Source organism: Moschus berezovskii, chromosome 20, assembly GCF_049115385.1.
Source record: "Moschus berezovskii isolate FMDL1 chromosome 20, NW_MosBer_1.0, whole genome shotgun sequence".
NCBI classification, from domain to species: Eukaryota; Metazoa; Chordata; class Mammalia; order Artiodactyla; family Moschidae; genus Moschus; species Moschus berezovskii.
This window is the reverse complement of record NC_142479.1, coordinates 48,793,624-48,808,817: the sequence shown is the minus strand read 5'-3', so window position 1 is coordinate 48,808,817 and position 15,194 is coordinate 48,793,624. Positions and strand designations below refer to the sequence as shown.

General features: G+C 51.5%; 1 non-coding gene across 1 annotated transcript; it reads right to left on the bottom strand.

Moving 5' to 3' along the window:
* Positions 1–3,925: 3,925 nt before the first annotated feature.
* LOC129544798 (U6 spliceosomal RNA) lies at positions 3,926–4,032 on the bottom strand. Its single transcript, XR_008683547.1, has one exon. It is a non-coding gene; the product is annotated as a U6 spliceosomal RNA (small nuclear RNA).
* Positions 4,033–15,194: the final 11,162 nt, after the last annotated feature.

Genomic DNA, 15,194 nt, shown 5'->3' with positions numbered 1-15,194 from the left:
AGGCCCTCCCAGACTAACAAGCGGTGCCAGTCCCCGCGGGGGGCCTCCCGGAGGGTCAGGAGACCTGGGTTGAGTCCTCTAATAGGTTCCGTGATCTTGGTCAAATCTCCTCTTTCTTTGGGCCCCAGGGTCCTCTATAGAAAGATAGATACTTAGCCCTTTCTGTCTACCTTAGTAATGTTAAAGATGATTTGAGTCAGTTGTCAGGGAAAGTGTTAGGAAAACTGTAAAACGTCCGAGGAATAATGCTGTGTTCTGTGCTTATTCGCTCAGCTGTGTTTTTGCGACTCTTTGGGACCCTATGGACTGTAGCCCACCAGGCTCCTTTGTCCATGGGAATTCTCCCGGCAAGAATACTGGTGAAGGTGAGATCATTGGGGAGAACGGCATTGTAGCATGTATATTATCATATGTGAAATGAATCACCAGTCCAGGTTCGACGCATGATACAGGATGCTTGGGGCTGGTGCACGAGGATGACCCGGAGGGAGGATATGGGGAAGAGGGAGGTGGGAGGGGGGTTCAAGAAAGGGAACACATGTACACCCGGGGCGGATTCGTGTCAATGTATGGAAAACCAACCAATAGATTAATGTAAGGTAATTTGCCTCCAATAAAATAAATTTAAAAAAAATACTGAAGTGGGTTGCCATGCCCTTCTCCAGGTGATCTTCCTAATTAATCCAGGGATTGAACCCAGGTCTCCCACATTGCAGGTGGATTCTTTACAGTCTGAGCCACCAGGGAAGCTCATGAATACAGAGGTGGGTAGCCTATCCCTTCTCCAAGGGATTTTCCCAACTCGGGAATCAAACTGGGGACTCCTGTGTTGCAGGTGGATTCTTTACCAGCTGAGCTACCAGTGAAGCCCCTGAGTAATAATAAATACCAAGAATAATTCCCCGCCACCCCCGCCCAACTCTTCCATGTGAGCTAGCCTTTGTACACAGGGGTACTTGGGCTGGGGATGGGATGGGGGAGGAGTTAAGTAGCCAACAGCTTGGAGCAGGGGAGAAACCATGGTGGACTTCTTGGAGGAGGGGAATGTGGAGCAAGCAGGGCTAGGAAGGAGTGAAGGGAGCAGTACTGGAAAAAGGAGAGGGTGTCTCTGCTCCTGGGGATAAGATAAGGAGAGGCAAGAGCCAGGAAGGAGGCTCTCTATAAGATGAACTTGTCCTGCCTGTGAGCTGCAGTTGAAGAAGTGGCTTAGGGTGAGTGACTGTTTGCTCCATTGGTGGGTGGCATGTCTCCCGGGATGGCAGATTGGTGGCAGAGCCTGGCCCAGTCCAATGGTTGAGAAGGAATGCCTGTTGCCCCTAGGGGTGTGCTCCCCTTGGCCCTTCACTCTTCTTTTTCCTGACAGCTCTGGGCACCCAGAGGATCATCCCTGGCTCTGGGCACCAGGTGCAGGGAGCTTGGCTTGTTGTTTCCTTTGCTTCCAGCAGCAGCAGTGGCAGGTTGTTTGGCAGGTCTGGTGCCCAGGGACGTACCCAGTTGTTCCACACCTGGCAGAGCTGCATGTTTCTGCTTTACTTCCTGGAGGTCCTTAGTAAGCAGCCAGGGGTAGGGCCAAAGCCCACAGTTCCAGGTACCTGACACTTGGGGCAAGATGGAGATCTGAGCCTGGCCAGAGTGGGGAGGAATCTGTAAGGGCTCCCGAAGAGGAAGTTGAGGAGCAGCTCTGGAAGGGAAGGAGAGAAGAGGGTGAGGCCTAGTGGGGAAGGAGGGCCGATGGGCTGCACCAGCTGTTTCCACCAGAGGAGCTTCTTTCCCCATCCTCTAGGACACCTCCTCGGGGGCCCAACGCCTCCTCCAGAGCCCAAAGCCCCTCAAACGCCTACAGGCAAGGGCTTGGGTCTGGCAAATGGGATGAGATCTACAAGTGGCCTTTGAGGCACAGACTGGGGGTGCAGCTTGCCAACTCTGCCTGACCCCTTTCACCTCTTCCCCTGGCCCAAGCAGCTGCTAAACCCACCCAGCTCACTGACCCCCTGGCACGTCCCAGGCTTGTGCCAGTGGGGCACAGGGCAGGAATGCTGTAGGAAAAGAACAAAGGAGCCCACCAAGGGTGGTGATGGCCCAGAGTGACCTCACTGGTTAGGGCTGGGCCACACCTGTCTGGAGAGCTGGCAAGACTCAAGGAGTGTCCCTGACCTCCAAGCCTGGGATCCACCAGACACAACCTCTCCCAGGGGCAGGACTGGAGGCTTCCTGGACCCCACACTCTGCACTAGCAGCCAGATACCAGCAGGCCTCCAACCTCATTCAGGCTGAGGGCTCCATCAGAAACCCTCTGGGGTTGTCTCTCCTGCCCTTTCCCTCCCCATCCCTCTGCAGACTGCCCACTGCCATGCCTCCACCTCCTTAGAGCTCAGACTGTCTTCTGCATACAGTGCCTACTTCCCAGATCCTGAACAAGCTTTTCCCAAGCCCAGTTCTTGCAGGTTGGGCCAGAATTGGGAAGGAGAGAGCCAGGTACTCATAGTTCTTGGCCTGCAGCCCCATCATGGGCTAGGTCTGAAAGAGGCAGTGTTGGGTTTTATCTTTGCCCACTCTGCCCAGCCCCAGAGTCCTAGAGATCATGAGCTTTGAGCAGGAGGGTCCTGAGGCTGAGGCTGGGGCCTGAGCCCCAGCTGACAGGCTCAGCATGGAGTTGGGGGTGATCCTCCTGGTTCAAACACTTCCTTGGGGCCAGGGATGGAACTTTTGGGAGAGGGAGCAGGACAGGAAGAGGCTTGCTCATCCACCTGGGTCACCCCTGTCATCAAAGTACCCGTGGGAAGCTGCCACGGGTGTGACCATTACAGAGGAGACTTCTATCTCCAGACTGCAGGTCTGATGTTTCCAGAAAGGTAGGCTGGGGGAAGGGACCCAGAAGGTGAATTGCCCCACATGACCTCCAAGGCTTCTTCTTTATTTTTTATTTAGTTTTTTAAAAATTTTGATTGCTTTATTAAAATATTCCTCATAGAATTCTTTACAAAAACATTATGTCCTAAAAAAGTCATTCAACAAATATCAAGACCTTCTATGTATAGGACATTGATGGAAAAGCAAAGGAATCTGTCCCTATGACTCAGGGAACTCAAAGGGGAGTCTGTGACAACCTAGAGGGGTTGAAGGTGGGAGGGAGGTTCAAGAAGGAGGGGACATAGGTATATGTATTGCTGAGGCATGTTGATGTATGGCAGAAACCAACAAAATATTGTAAAGCACTTATCCTTCCATAAAAAATAAATTAATTTTAAAAAAAGAAGGAAGGAGAAGGAAATGGCAAGCCACTCCAGTACTCTTGCCTGGAAAATCCCATGGATGGAGGAGCCTGGTAGGCTGCAGTCCGTGGGGTCGCTAAGGGTCGGACACAATTGAGCGACTTCACTTTCCCTTTTCACTTTCACACATTGGAGAAGGAAATGGCAACCCACTCCAGTGTTCTTGCCTGGAGAATCCCAGGGACAGGGGAGCCTGGTGGGCTTCCGTCTATGGGGTCACACAGAGTCGGACACGACTGAAGTGACTTAGCAGCAGCAGCAGCAGTGTATATGTTTGCATGCTGTCCTCTCTCTCCTTCCCCTGCTGTGTCCACGAGTCTGTTCTCTATGCCTGCTTCTCCATTGCTGCCCTGCAAATAGGATCATCAGTACCATCTTTCTAGATTCCGTATTTATGTGTTAGTATATGATGCTTGGTGTTTTTTTTTCTGACTTTCTTCACTCTGTATAATAGGCTCTCGGTTCATCCACCTCATTAGAACTGACTCAAATGTGTTCCTTTTTATGGCTGAGTAATATTCCATTGTATATATGTACCAGAGCTTCTTTATTCATTTATCTGTTGATGGACATCTAAGTTGCTTCCATGTCCTAGTTATTGTAAAGAGTGCTGCAATGAACATTGGGGTATATGTGTGTGTCTTTTTCAATGAAAAAATATGGAACGCTTCACAAATTTGCATGTAATCCTTGCACAGGGGCCATGCTAATCTTCTTTGTATCGTATCCGTATTAATATATGTGTTGCTGAAGTGAGCGCCCAAGCCTCCCTCTGACCTAAGTCTCTGTGGTCCTATGATCCTTGTTGCTCAGTCCTGTCTGACTCTGTGTGACACCATGGAATGCAGCACGCCAGGCTCCCCTGTTCTTCACTATCTCCCTGAGCTTGCTCAAACTCATGTCCCTTGAGTCGGTGTTACCATCCAACCAACTCATCCTCTATTGTCCCCTTTGCCTCCTGCCTTCAATCTTTCCCAGCATCAGGGTATTTTCCAATGAGTCGGTTCTTTGCATCAGGTGGCCTAAGTATTGGAACTTCAGTTTCAGCATCTGTTCTTCAATGAATATTCAGGACTGATTTCCTTTAGGACTGACTGGTTGGATCTCCTTGCAGTCTGAGGGACTCTCAAGAGTCTTCTCCAGCACCACAGTTCGAAAGCATCAATTCTTCGGCACTCAGCCTTTTTTACTTATTGTCCAGCTCTCACACCCATACATGACTACTGGAAAAACCATAACTTTGACTATACAGACCTTTGCCAGTAGTGATGACTCTGCTTTTTAGTACACTGTCTAGGTTTGTCATAGCTTTTCTTCCAGGAGCAAGCGTCTTTTAATTTCATGGTTGCAGTCACTGTCCGCAGTGATTTTGGAGCCCAAGAAAATAAAATCTGTCACTGTTCCTGAGCTGATGTGGTCCTGAGATATTGTGATTGGAATAACTGCCATCACAATAATAGTGCCAGTCACTGTTATAAAATTTTTCATGCATGATCTCATGTACTGCTCCACAGTGAGAGAACTGAGGCACAGAGAGGGCGAGTTTGCTCATCCCCAAGAGCCCTGGGACAGGCAGCTCAGCCTGGATCTGTCCGACTTCAGAGCCTGCTCATTTACCTGCTTCATTGCAGCTTTTGTGACTCTAAACCCTGCTCTCACAGAGTCCAGAACTCAGCCAATCACCAAATTCAACATCAACTCATGACTCAGCATCTTTGTTGGGGAAGCAGCAGGTGGGAGGGGTGGATCCTGGCCGGAGACCTGAGAAGACAACAGTCCTCTGTCCTCTTCTGGGTCCTGGAAAGCTTCCTAGAGGAGGAGGATGGGCAAGAGAAGGAAGAGGGGGAGGAGGGGAAGAGTGTATTTCAAGATGTTTAGGAGGTATGGCCATTCCAGACAGCAGGGTGGGCACTCAGAGGGATATGACCTTGTCTGAGAACAGAGAATTGGAGGGACCCAGAGGGACAGGACAGAGGAAGGGAGTCAGGTCTGGCTGCATTCCCTTCCTCCACCAGGCCACGGACTCAGACCCCAGGGGGCAGATAAGCCTGTGCCACATGGCCCTCTGAGAAAGCCTCCTGTTTCTCGCCCCCTCCCCTAGCTATTTAGCCCTCTGCTCCAGGCTGGAGGCCACTTTCAGTCACTCACAGGCTGAACCCTTTGGGGAAGGGCCTCTGTTGATCTCCCCCAAGGCTGATTAACAGCAAAGAGCTGGAGGCAAACACGTGCTCTTCTCCTAGGAGAAGGCTGTCTTTGTTTCCCCAAGGGTATGGCACCTACAGACCTCTCCCCTCCCCACTAAGGAGACAGGGCTGCCTTTGCAGGCATCTGAGAAGGATGGATGCTGCTGCTGCTGCTGCTAAGTCGCTTCAGTCGTGTCCGACTCTGTGCGACCCCATAGAAGGCAGCCCACCAGGCTCCCCCATCCCTGGGATTCTCCAGGCAAGAACACTGGAGTGGGCTGCCATTTCCTTCTCCAGAGAAGGACGGATAAAGGAGAGAAAATCAACACCCAGTGCTAGCCTCTGGGCCAGTGGGAACACCCTCACTTTTCAGAGGGGGATGCACTGGCAGGTGCAGGCACTTACTCAAAGTGACACTGAGGAAAAAGTCTGCCTGCTGGTTGGTCTGGTTCTCTTCTGGCTTCAAGGTGCTGGGGGTCTGTGCCTAGCTGGTGCATGTTGCTTCCCTCCAACTCCACTCCCCCTGCCCCTGGTCCACGGGTTTGCCCATGAAGGAACTGCAGTGGTGACTAGGTCCCTCCTGGGAGGCAGGGCACAAAGCACCCCCCAGTGCAGGCCACTTCCCTCTTCTTCTGGATATTGCAGCTTTTCTGCTGGCTGACCTTGACCTAGGGCCTCCTACATTTTAGGCACAGGGCTAAACATTTGAGCAGATGACGTGTTTAATCCTATAACTGTCCGACGAAATAGGTCCTGTTACTTTCTTCCTTGCACAGATGAGGAAACTAAGGCTCAGGAAGGTGAAACAGTGTTTGAAGACCACACAGCTGTGAGCAGTGGAGGCAAGATTTGTATCCAGGATCCTCTTAGCCTCCTTATGACTCCCTTTGCTGGGTGTGTGTTGTCTCCCCTAATTGGAGTCCAGGTGGATGGAAGGGCAGTCTGCCTTTTGACCTCCTCTCAACTGGCCGAGAAGGAGGGGCCTCGGGCTCTGCCTGTAAGAAATGAGGCCATTTCTCCCAGCCCAGGGTGTGGGGCTACAGAAGGAAATCAGACAAGTTGTGAATCCAGCTTCCTCTCTACTCACACTTGTTGTCAGCTAGGGTTCCAGTTCCCTCCAGGATCAGAAAGAAATGATTCCTTTTGGAAAGTGGATAAGGGTGCAGGCTCACATCCTGTTGCTTACTTGCTGTGGGACCTTGGGGAAATTACTTCTCTATGCCTCAGTGTTGGCATCTGTAAAATGAGGAAATCAGAATACCAGGTTCATAGGGCTAATCAGAGGATTGCATTGGGGAGAGTTTGCAACACTGCTTAAGCACACGGGTAAATGTCCTCAAGAGAGGACTATTTTAAAAGAGGGGCCATCAAATGTGGGGCTGTCTATAAAAAGGACATGGTTGGTTTTTTGGGGGGGTGTCTAGATTTCCTAATTTTTCGAGGCTGAGAATTCCTGAGAGGGGAGGAAAGGGTGGATGGTTTCCAAGTGACATTCCTCCCTTCCCCCCACCTCCCCAGGAGGATAAAAATTCCTCCCAGGTTTCTGTGCACTTTCATGTGGAACCTGCTGAGCCCTGCCAGCATTCCTTGGCCCCTCCTGTCAGCTGGGGGCCGGCGGAAGGGGTCATTAGCCCCTTTTACAGCTTTGTAAAGTGTGATGGCAGACGCCTCTACCTGAGATCCCAGCTGGGACCTGCTTGAAGCAGGTGACCCGCCCCCCAGAGGAGGGGCTTTAAGACTAAGGACAGGAGGAAGTCCATCGGGCAGGTGCTCAGGGCTGCCTGCAATGTGCCCTGATGCCTGCAGTGGGGACCAAGTCTGGTTACTTACCTGCCACCATTCCTATCCTGAGGTCCCCTGGAGATGGGTTCTATGTGGACACCAGAGGACATGAACCTCAGCTCTGTCCCTGCCCCTGCAGCTCCCAGGCTACAGCCCTAGAGTGACATATGACCCAACGAGTCTGAGCTAGGGGAACCAGGGAGATGGAGAGGAAAGCTGCCTGGGTAGGAAGGAAGGGCAGGCTTCCTGCAGGAGAGGGCAGGAAAGATCAGGAAGATCAGGACTGGAGCTACGAGGGTTGGCATGGGGGACATCACGATGTGGTCATTTCACCCTCTGCCTCAGTGTTTGTGTGTTCTTGCATCTATTCATCCATCTATCCATCCATTCACCCATCCATTGACCTACTTTCTATTTAAACAGGACTCCAGAAGCCCTTTTCCATAGCTGCTAGAGCTGTTCTCCCATAGGACAGGCTAGTGATGGGGAGGGAGCATCCCTTCACTGAAGTTCTCTGAGCAGCTATTGCAGGAAGAAGTTTTGCACAGGGTGGGGGCTCCCTTAAACCTCCAAGATATCCCTCCTGCTTGAAATGTTGTGAAGTCCTCCTCCTCACTTCTGTCCTCTGATAGCCTGGCTGCTGCTGCTAAGTCGCTTCAGTCGTGTCTGACTCTGTGCAACCCCATAGATGGCAGCCCACCAGGCTCCCCCATCCCTGGGATTCTCCAGGCAAGAGGATAGCCTGGAGTTCATGCCTTTTTTCCTCAAGCCAGTTGCTTTACCCACTTTTCCTGTCTCATTCCCTGCCACTTCCAACCCACCCCTCCTCCCTGTTCAGCCTGGCCCCACCATACCCCAGGTGGACTTTTATGTCCCTCCCCTCCCTTACTTCCCAGCCTCTAGCCTGGCCTCTTTGTGACAGCCAGGGCTATTTCCAAAGGACCTTGCTGAAAATGTGGACTCCCTTGCTCAAAAGCCTTCCATGGCTCCCCATTACCTACAGAAAAATAATCCTCTGCCAGTGGGCCCCAGACTCCCCCACTTTTACACATGGCATGTACTCCCCTTGCTAACCAAGTCACCCCCAGTCTAGGCTGAGAAACTGCCTTCTTGATGAAGACTGGCTGGCGCCCCCACTGAGGCAGTGATGGAATTGCTGTGGTGGTTTCCTTGAGGGCAGGGACACACCTTGTCATGTCTGTTCCCCCAGTGCCCAGCAGGGGCTCAAGAAACGTCAGCCCGCAGTTTGAATGAGTCAGTGAGTGAATGCCTCTTCACCCTTCTGTTCTGAGGACCTCCCGTCACCCCATCCCTGCGTGTTAGAACAATTCCCATCCTTCAGGGGCATCTCAGTGCCTCCCTGTCCTTAATGTCGTCCCTGGGGCCCTCACCTGGGAAGCTCCACTCTTCCCTGAACCACTTTCTTAGCATCTTTGTGCTCAGTGAACATAGGCTTCTTGAGAGCATGACCTGAGTCCTCCTTCACACTGGATTGTTAATCATGTTGATACAACCTCTAATTTAAAAAACTTTCACCCACACTCTCTTCAAAATTAATTCACCAGACAGTTCATGAGCTCCCAAGGCTAGCACGTGCCAGGCATGTTCCAGGCCAGGGCTCCTGACTGTGGGGCCGGGCACTCCTGTAGGGGAGGCAGAGGCTGACCAGTCCACTGAGGTCAGGCTGCTCTGGCTTCTGGCCCCTCTTCAGAGCTGAATTACTGAGCCCAGAGAAGGTGACTCTCCTGCTGGGTCCCCCAGCCTGAGCAGGGGTCCGGGTACTCTTTTTCCCTTGTGCCCCAGCAGGAGTCCTTTGACCTCGCCCTGGGCAGTTTTGCTCAGGTGGGTGCTCCTTGGCGTGATGAAGTCTACAGTATTGAATTTCTTCTTCTTCTTTTTTATTGAAATATAGTTGGTTACAATGTTGTGTTAGTTTCAGGTATACAGCAAGGTGATTCAGATATATATATATATATAATATGTATATAATGTATTTTCCTGATTCTTTTCCATTTTAGGTTTTCTGATTCTTTTCCATAAATTCCCTCTGCTATATAATATAGGTTCATATAGTCAAAGTTATGGTTTTTCCAGTAGTCAAGTATGGATATGAGAGTTGGACTATAAAGAAGACGGAGTGCCAAAAATTGATGCTTTCAAACTGTGATGCCGGGGAAGACTCTTGAGAGTCCCTTGGACTGCAAGGAGATCAAGCCAGTCAGTCTTAAGGGAAATCAACCCTGAATGTTCATTGGGAGGACTGGTGCTGAAGCTGAAGCTGAATCTCCAATACTCTGGCCACCTGATGTGAAGAACTGACTCATTGGAAAAGACCCTGATGCTGGGAAAGACTGAGGGCAGGAGGGACAATATTCCTCTGTATAGAAATGTATACAGTGCACACACAGAAACATCTTCTGTATCCATTCATCTGTTGATGGACATTCAGTTTGCTTTCATGTCCTGGCTATTCTAAATAGTGCGTCTGTGAATATGGATATGTATCTATCTTTTAAAATTAGTTTTTGTCTTTTCCAGATGTATGCCCAGGAGTGGGGTTGCTGGGTTGTATGGTAACTCTATTTTTAGCTTTTTAAGGAACCTCCATACTGATTTCCATAGTGGCTGAACCAATTTACATTCCCACCAACAGTGTAAGAGGCTCCCTTTTCTTCACGCCTTCTCCAGCTGAATTTCTTCTTAAAATGATAGCAAATGTAGCTTCTTCCTTTATTTGAGGTCTTGTTGATTGGAAATGCAGTAGATGGCCCAAGTAGGTAACGAGTCATTTCTGTTCTGACACGGAAAGCCGTGTCAGACTTGTACTGTTTGGGTAAAACCAAGGTCTGTGTGACTCCTAGTCCCCCACCTGCTTCCTCTGTTGCTTCTCTCCTAAAGGAGAGGGTTAGTCCTCATCTCTTGGGCTCTTCTTCCCACACCAGCAGCTCCTGTGATCAGGGGTGGGGTCCTTGTTACTCCCGTGCTCCCTCTCAGAGCAGAGAAGGGCTCCATCCAGTCTGGGAAATGCGTTCCCTGCCCCACTCAGAAGTCTGACCCCACTCCCTTCTGCTGTGGCCACCACTATCTTCGTGCTCTGGTCTCCAAGGGAAACCTCTGCCCCTTGGACCTCTTGCTCCATCCCTGAGGTCCTGCCTCTCTTGCTGTAGAGCAGGCTCCCAGCCCCCACCAGGCTCACCTGCTTGGCGCCTGTCCCAGGGGACACAGAGATGCTATCCCTGGGGGTATGGGCATCAATGGGGGCATTGTTCCCACCCTGTCCAAGCAGAATCAGGGAGGGACAGGGCAGAGACTGGGAATGTCCCAGGTGCCACACAGGCTGGCTTTGTCCTCCTCTTCCTCCCCCTCCCACCCTGCCCCCACCCAAAACACAGACCTTTCCCTGCCCCCTTCACAGGCTCCTCCGTAGCCTGGGGCAATGCAGCTGTTGCAGGGGTGGGGTCAGGATAGCTTTGGGCAGCTCTGTGGCAGCACAGTGTCCCATCTACCTGATCTCTTTGGAGCTGGCCTTCTGCTCAAGGAGGCCCATGCCTACCTGCCCAACTTGTCTGCCTGTGGCAGCCCTGTCTGTATCCTTTTCCTGCGCCGGCCCTCTCCATGTGCCATCCAGACCCAGCTCAAACTTAGCTGCCCTGTAGAGACTTCCCAGCCCCAATCACACGGATTTAGGCCCCCAGGAGACAGAACAGGTTGTATATAAAAATCAGTTCCCAAGAGCTGACCCCATTGTGGGGGCTCCTGGATTCAGGAGTCCCAGCTCTGTTAGCAGTTGTGTGACCTGGGTGAGTCATTGCACCTGGAGGTCTCTTTGGTCCCATCTATAAAATGCCGGTGTTGGCCCATCTTCCCTAAGCTCCCACGGTTTCCTCGCGCAGCTGCCTCCTGGGAAGTGGAGACATGACTGCCCCGGGGAGAAAAGAGCCCCCATCCCCAGGCTTCTGGCTCTCCTTAACCTCCAGCCATAGCTTTGTCCCTGAAGCATGAGTGACAGCCACAGAAAGCTAATGGAAACCTGCAGTGCTGTGAATGAAACTGATCTCCAGATCCAGATCCAGTTTCTCCTCTCTGCGGGCCCCAGGCCTCCCTTGCACCTGCTCCGGCCTCTTTGTACGTTAGGCCAGGAGCGCTGGCTGTCTTTCATCCGCCTCCCGCCCCATTCATACCTTAAGCCTGGGGCACCGCCTCCCGCCTCCTGGCTGGGGCACGATTGCTGTAGGCTGGCCAGGAGGGCACCCTGGAGCCCGGCACTCTCCCTTTTCCTCTCACTGGAAAGATCACAGGCTGGGGAGCAGAGGACAGGAAGGAGGCACTGTGTCCCATCGGATATAGCAAGGAGAGCTCAGCACTGGGGATTTGGGGGTTCTTTTGCTGAAAAAAGTGTAAATTCAAGAGGGCTTTTTGGAGGAGGGACAATTTCCCACATGGATTTAACACATGTTTAAGCCCAGCAGTGTTTGTGAGCAGGGCCTGTCTTTCTTGTCAGGAATGATCCTGGTTGTTTATTTGTTTTTAAACTTTTAATTTTGTATTGGTATAGCAGATTAACATTGTTGTTATAATTTCAGGTGGACAGCAAAGGAACTCAGCCATACATATACATGTATCCATTCTCCAAACTCCCCTCCCATCCAGGCTGCCACATAACATTGAGCAGAGTTCCATGTGCCACACCCTATGTCCTTGTTGGCTATCCATTTAAAATATAGCAATGTGTACACGTCCATCCCAGACTCCCTGACTATCCCTTCTCCACACCTTCCCCACCAGGAACCATAAGTTCATTATACTGAGGGAAGTCAGACAGAAAAGAAGAAATATCATGTGACATCCCTTATATGAGGAATCTAAAAGAAATAATACAAATGAACTCACAAAACAGAAAGATTCACACACTTAGAGAACGAACTCAGCAGATATTTATTGACGTTGATTATACAAGTTATCGTTCTAGGTGCTTTGTATACAGCTGTAAACAAAACAAAGCCTTTATTTTCACTGAGTTCATATGCCTGACTGGGGGTGAGAGAGACAGACACAAACAGATAAGGTGCTAGTTGGTTAGGAGAACTCTCCTATTTAGGAGAAAAATTAAAATGGATAAGGGAGTAGGGGGTGACCAGATGATAGTTTAGATCTGGAATAGGAGGCCTGTCTGAGGATGTGACATCTGAGCAGAGAGCTGGGTGGACAGCTGATGGAAGGTACCTTGGGCAGAGGAACAGTCTGTGCCAAGGCAGTGAGCTGGGGAGAGCGTGTTGAGAGAATGGCAAGGAGCCCGCTGCGGGGAGCGAAGGACGGCAGGAGACCAGGCTGACATCGGATCCCACAGAGCCCCGGGGCAATGACTGGATTTTATTCAGAGTGAAATAGGGGGAAGCAGCCAAGGTGCCTCTCCTCTGGAGCCCCTGAAAGGCTCTAGCGATCTTCTCTTCCTTACTGCCTCCCAGGATTAGGGAGGAGTTGAGAGATGAATTTGGGGATCAGGCATGTTTACTAGGCTTATTCATCCATCCATCCACCCACCTAAGCATCTCTCCATCTGTCCATCCATCCTCCACCCTCCGCCATTTACCCACCTACCGTCTGCCCATCCATTCACCTCACTGTCCGTCTATTTGTTTGACAAATATTTATTGCATACCTACTCTATGTTACCACTTTCTTTGGACAAGTAGCTTATTTTCTATGTGTGTAAAGGGAGGCTGTGATAATTTGTTCTTACTTCAGAGACTTGGGAGGACTAAGCAAGACAGAGCACGTGTATTGTTTAGCACAGTGCTGGGCATGTAGTGAGCACTTCATACACACCCAGTTGCTATGTGACTAGTGGCTGGTATTTGCAAGTTCCCTCCACCTGCCTTTTGCAACTCACTCCAGGGTGTCTAACCGTGCCCACCCCACCTGGGGGAGCTCTCCCAGAGAGGGCATCCTGTTCCATTCTCAGAGTTTCCCTGTGCTCCTCTCCCTTCCCAAACTGCCCCACCCCTGCGGCCTACCCTCAGCCTCCTGTCCCAGGTGTGGTGTCTGAGCTCAACAGACTGTTCTCTCTGGGCCTCATGTTCTAATTTGCCCTCTTTACTCATCAGCCAGCCTCTGTCTGCCCCAGCCCGTGGGCCACCCACTCGCCACCTCCTCCAGAAACATGTTGCATTGTCTAATATTGAGCTCCAACTAAGGGTTCAAAAACCTGAGACAGAAGCTTAATTTCTAGGGAGCAAAACCTGGTAAAAGCCCAGGCCTTGAAGCCCTTTGGAGTCAGAGATGCTGAACACATCCTGGCTCCAGTACATCTTCGCTGTTGTTCCCTGCAAGTCTCTCTCTGTCTCTGGGCCTCAGTTACTTTATCTGTAAAAGAGAACAATAACACTCACATAAAGCTCCTTCAAGAAGAACATGCTTCACAAGTCACTGTTAACAGCACATGCACACCCCACTGAAGCTGGGGCCTCGGGTGTGAATCCTGAAGACTGTGTTCAAATATGCATCGACTTTTATCTGGGGTGAGGGTTCATTGCTTTCATCAGATTCTCCAAGGAGACCTGAGCCAAAAAGATGAGAACATGGAAAAAACTTAAAGACACTGAGGAAGTCGAGTTTGTAATTTATTAGTTCATTTTGTAAGAATTCAATCATTCAGACATGCTTTTGGTACCTACTCTGTGTCAGAGTAGACTCTCTCTCCCTGTGGGAGAGTTGAAGACACACAGGGACTCTCCCACCCTTCACAGTGTCCCCCTCTTAGCAATGGGTACAAGCCTAGTGGGGGCACTGCTCTTGAGAGTTTATAGAGCACCTCCTTGGGGTCATCTTTAGTGATCTTTTCTGCCCCTCTGTGGGAGAGGCCATTTTACACATCATAAAATTGAGACCCAGAGATGCTAAGTGACCAACCGGAGGCCACACAGCTGGCATGCCAGGACTGAGAGCCCTGAACCCATGCCTCCCTCCTGGCGTGTCCCCTGGCCACTGGAGATGGGACAGCTGCTTCCCTGGCCTGGGGTACAGGGGCTCCCCTTCTCTCAGCGTTTAGCACCATGTTGGCCGCTTCATCTTCGTTCTTCTCCTCCTGGCCTCAGCTGCTCGATGAAGCCCACCCTCTGCCCTCTGCTGTGGGAATCTGCAGGGCCCTGACCAATGAAAGGTTCCCTTCCCATAACACTTATCTGTTTTTCTTCTTCCCCCTGTTGAGGGATGCAATCGAACTAGTTGGAAGAGGCAGGCTAGCTCTGGAGTCAAAGAAGTTGAAGGAGGGGTGTTTTGTGCATGAGGTGGAGTGGGTGGGGTTGTGAGAGATGGAGGGCACCAGCTGAGGGACCCTCCCTCCCCTCCCAGCTTCCCGGGCCCCCACAACATGCAGTCTTTTTGATGCTGCTGAGGATAAGCCAGGCCTCAGCCCACGCGAAACTCTTCACACACACCTCCGGCTCCAGGCGGTCCCTGAGACCTCGTCAGGGGCTGGCTCTGTGCCTAGGTCCCAGCCCAGGGCGCCGGGCAACAGTGAGGGGTGGGAGGCCCAGCATGCTCCAGTATTTATTTATTTGTTTGAAAGGGCCAGCATTTACATACATGGGTTCTGATTACCCCCAGGGCCGGGAAGAGGGGGACGCTGCTGCCTGGGCCTTTGATGTTTCAGAGAAGAGATGGTGAGATGGCGCTGGGAGTCACTGCTGCTGTGGGGTGTGTGCTTGGGGGGAGCTCTGTGATGTCACTTCAGGAGCCCAGGGATGGCAGGTATGGGGGCCAGGCCCAGGGGTGATGAGAAAGTGGGAAAGAGGAGGGAGGCCCCTCTAGGGCCGGACGCTTGGCCCACAGCTGCACAGCACCCATCAGGACCATAGCCATTGCCCGGGCTTTGGGAGCACGCATGCCCTCCAAGGGCAGCAGGTTGAGGAGGAAGGGAGGAAGGAGGTGCCAGAGGCCCGTGGGCAGGGCCCCACCT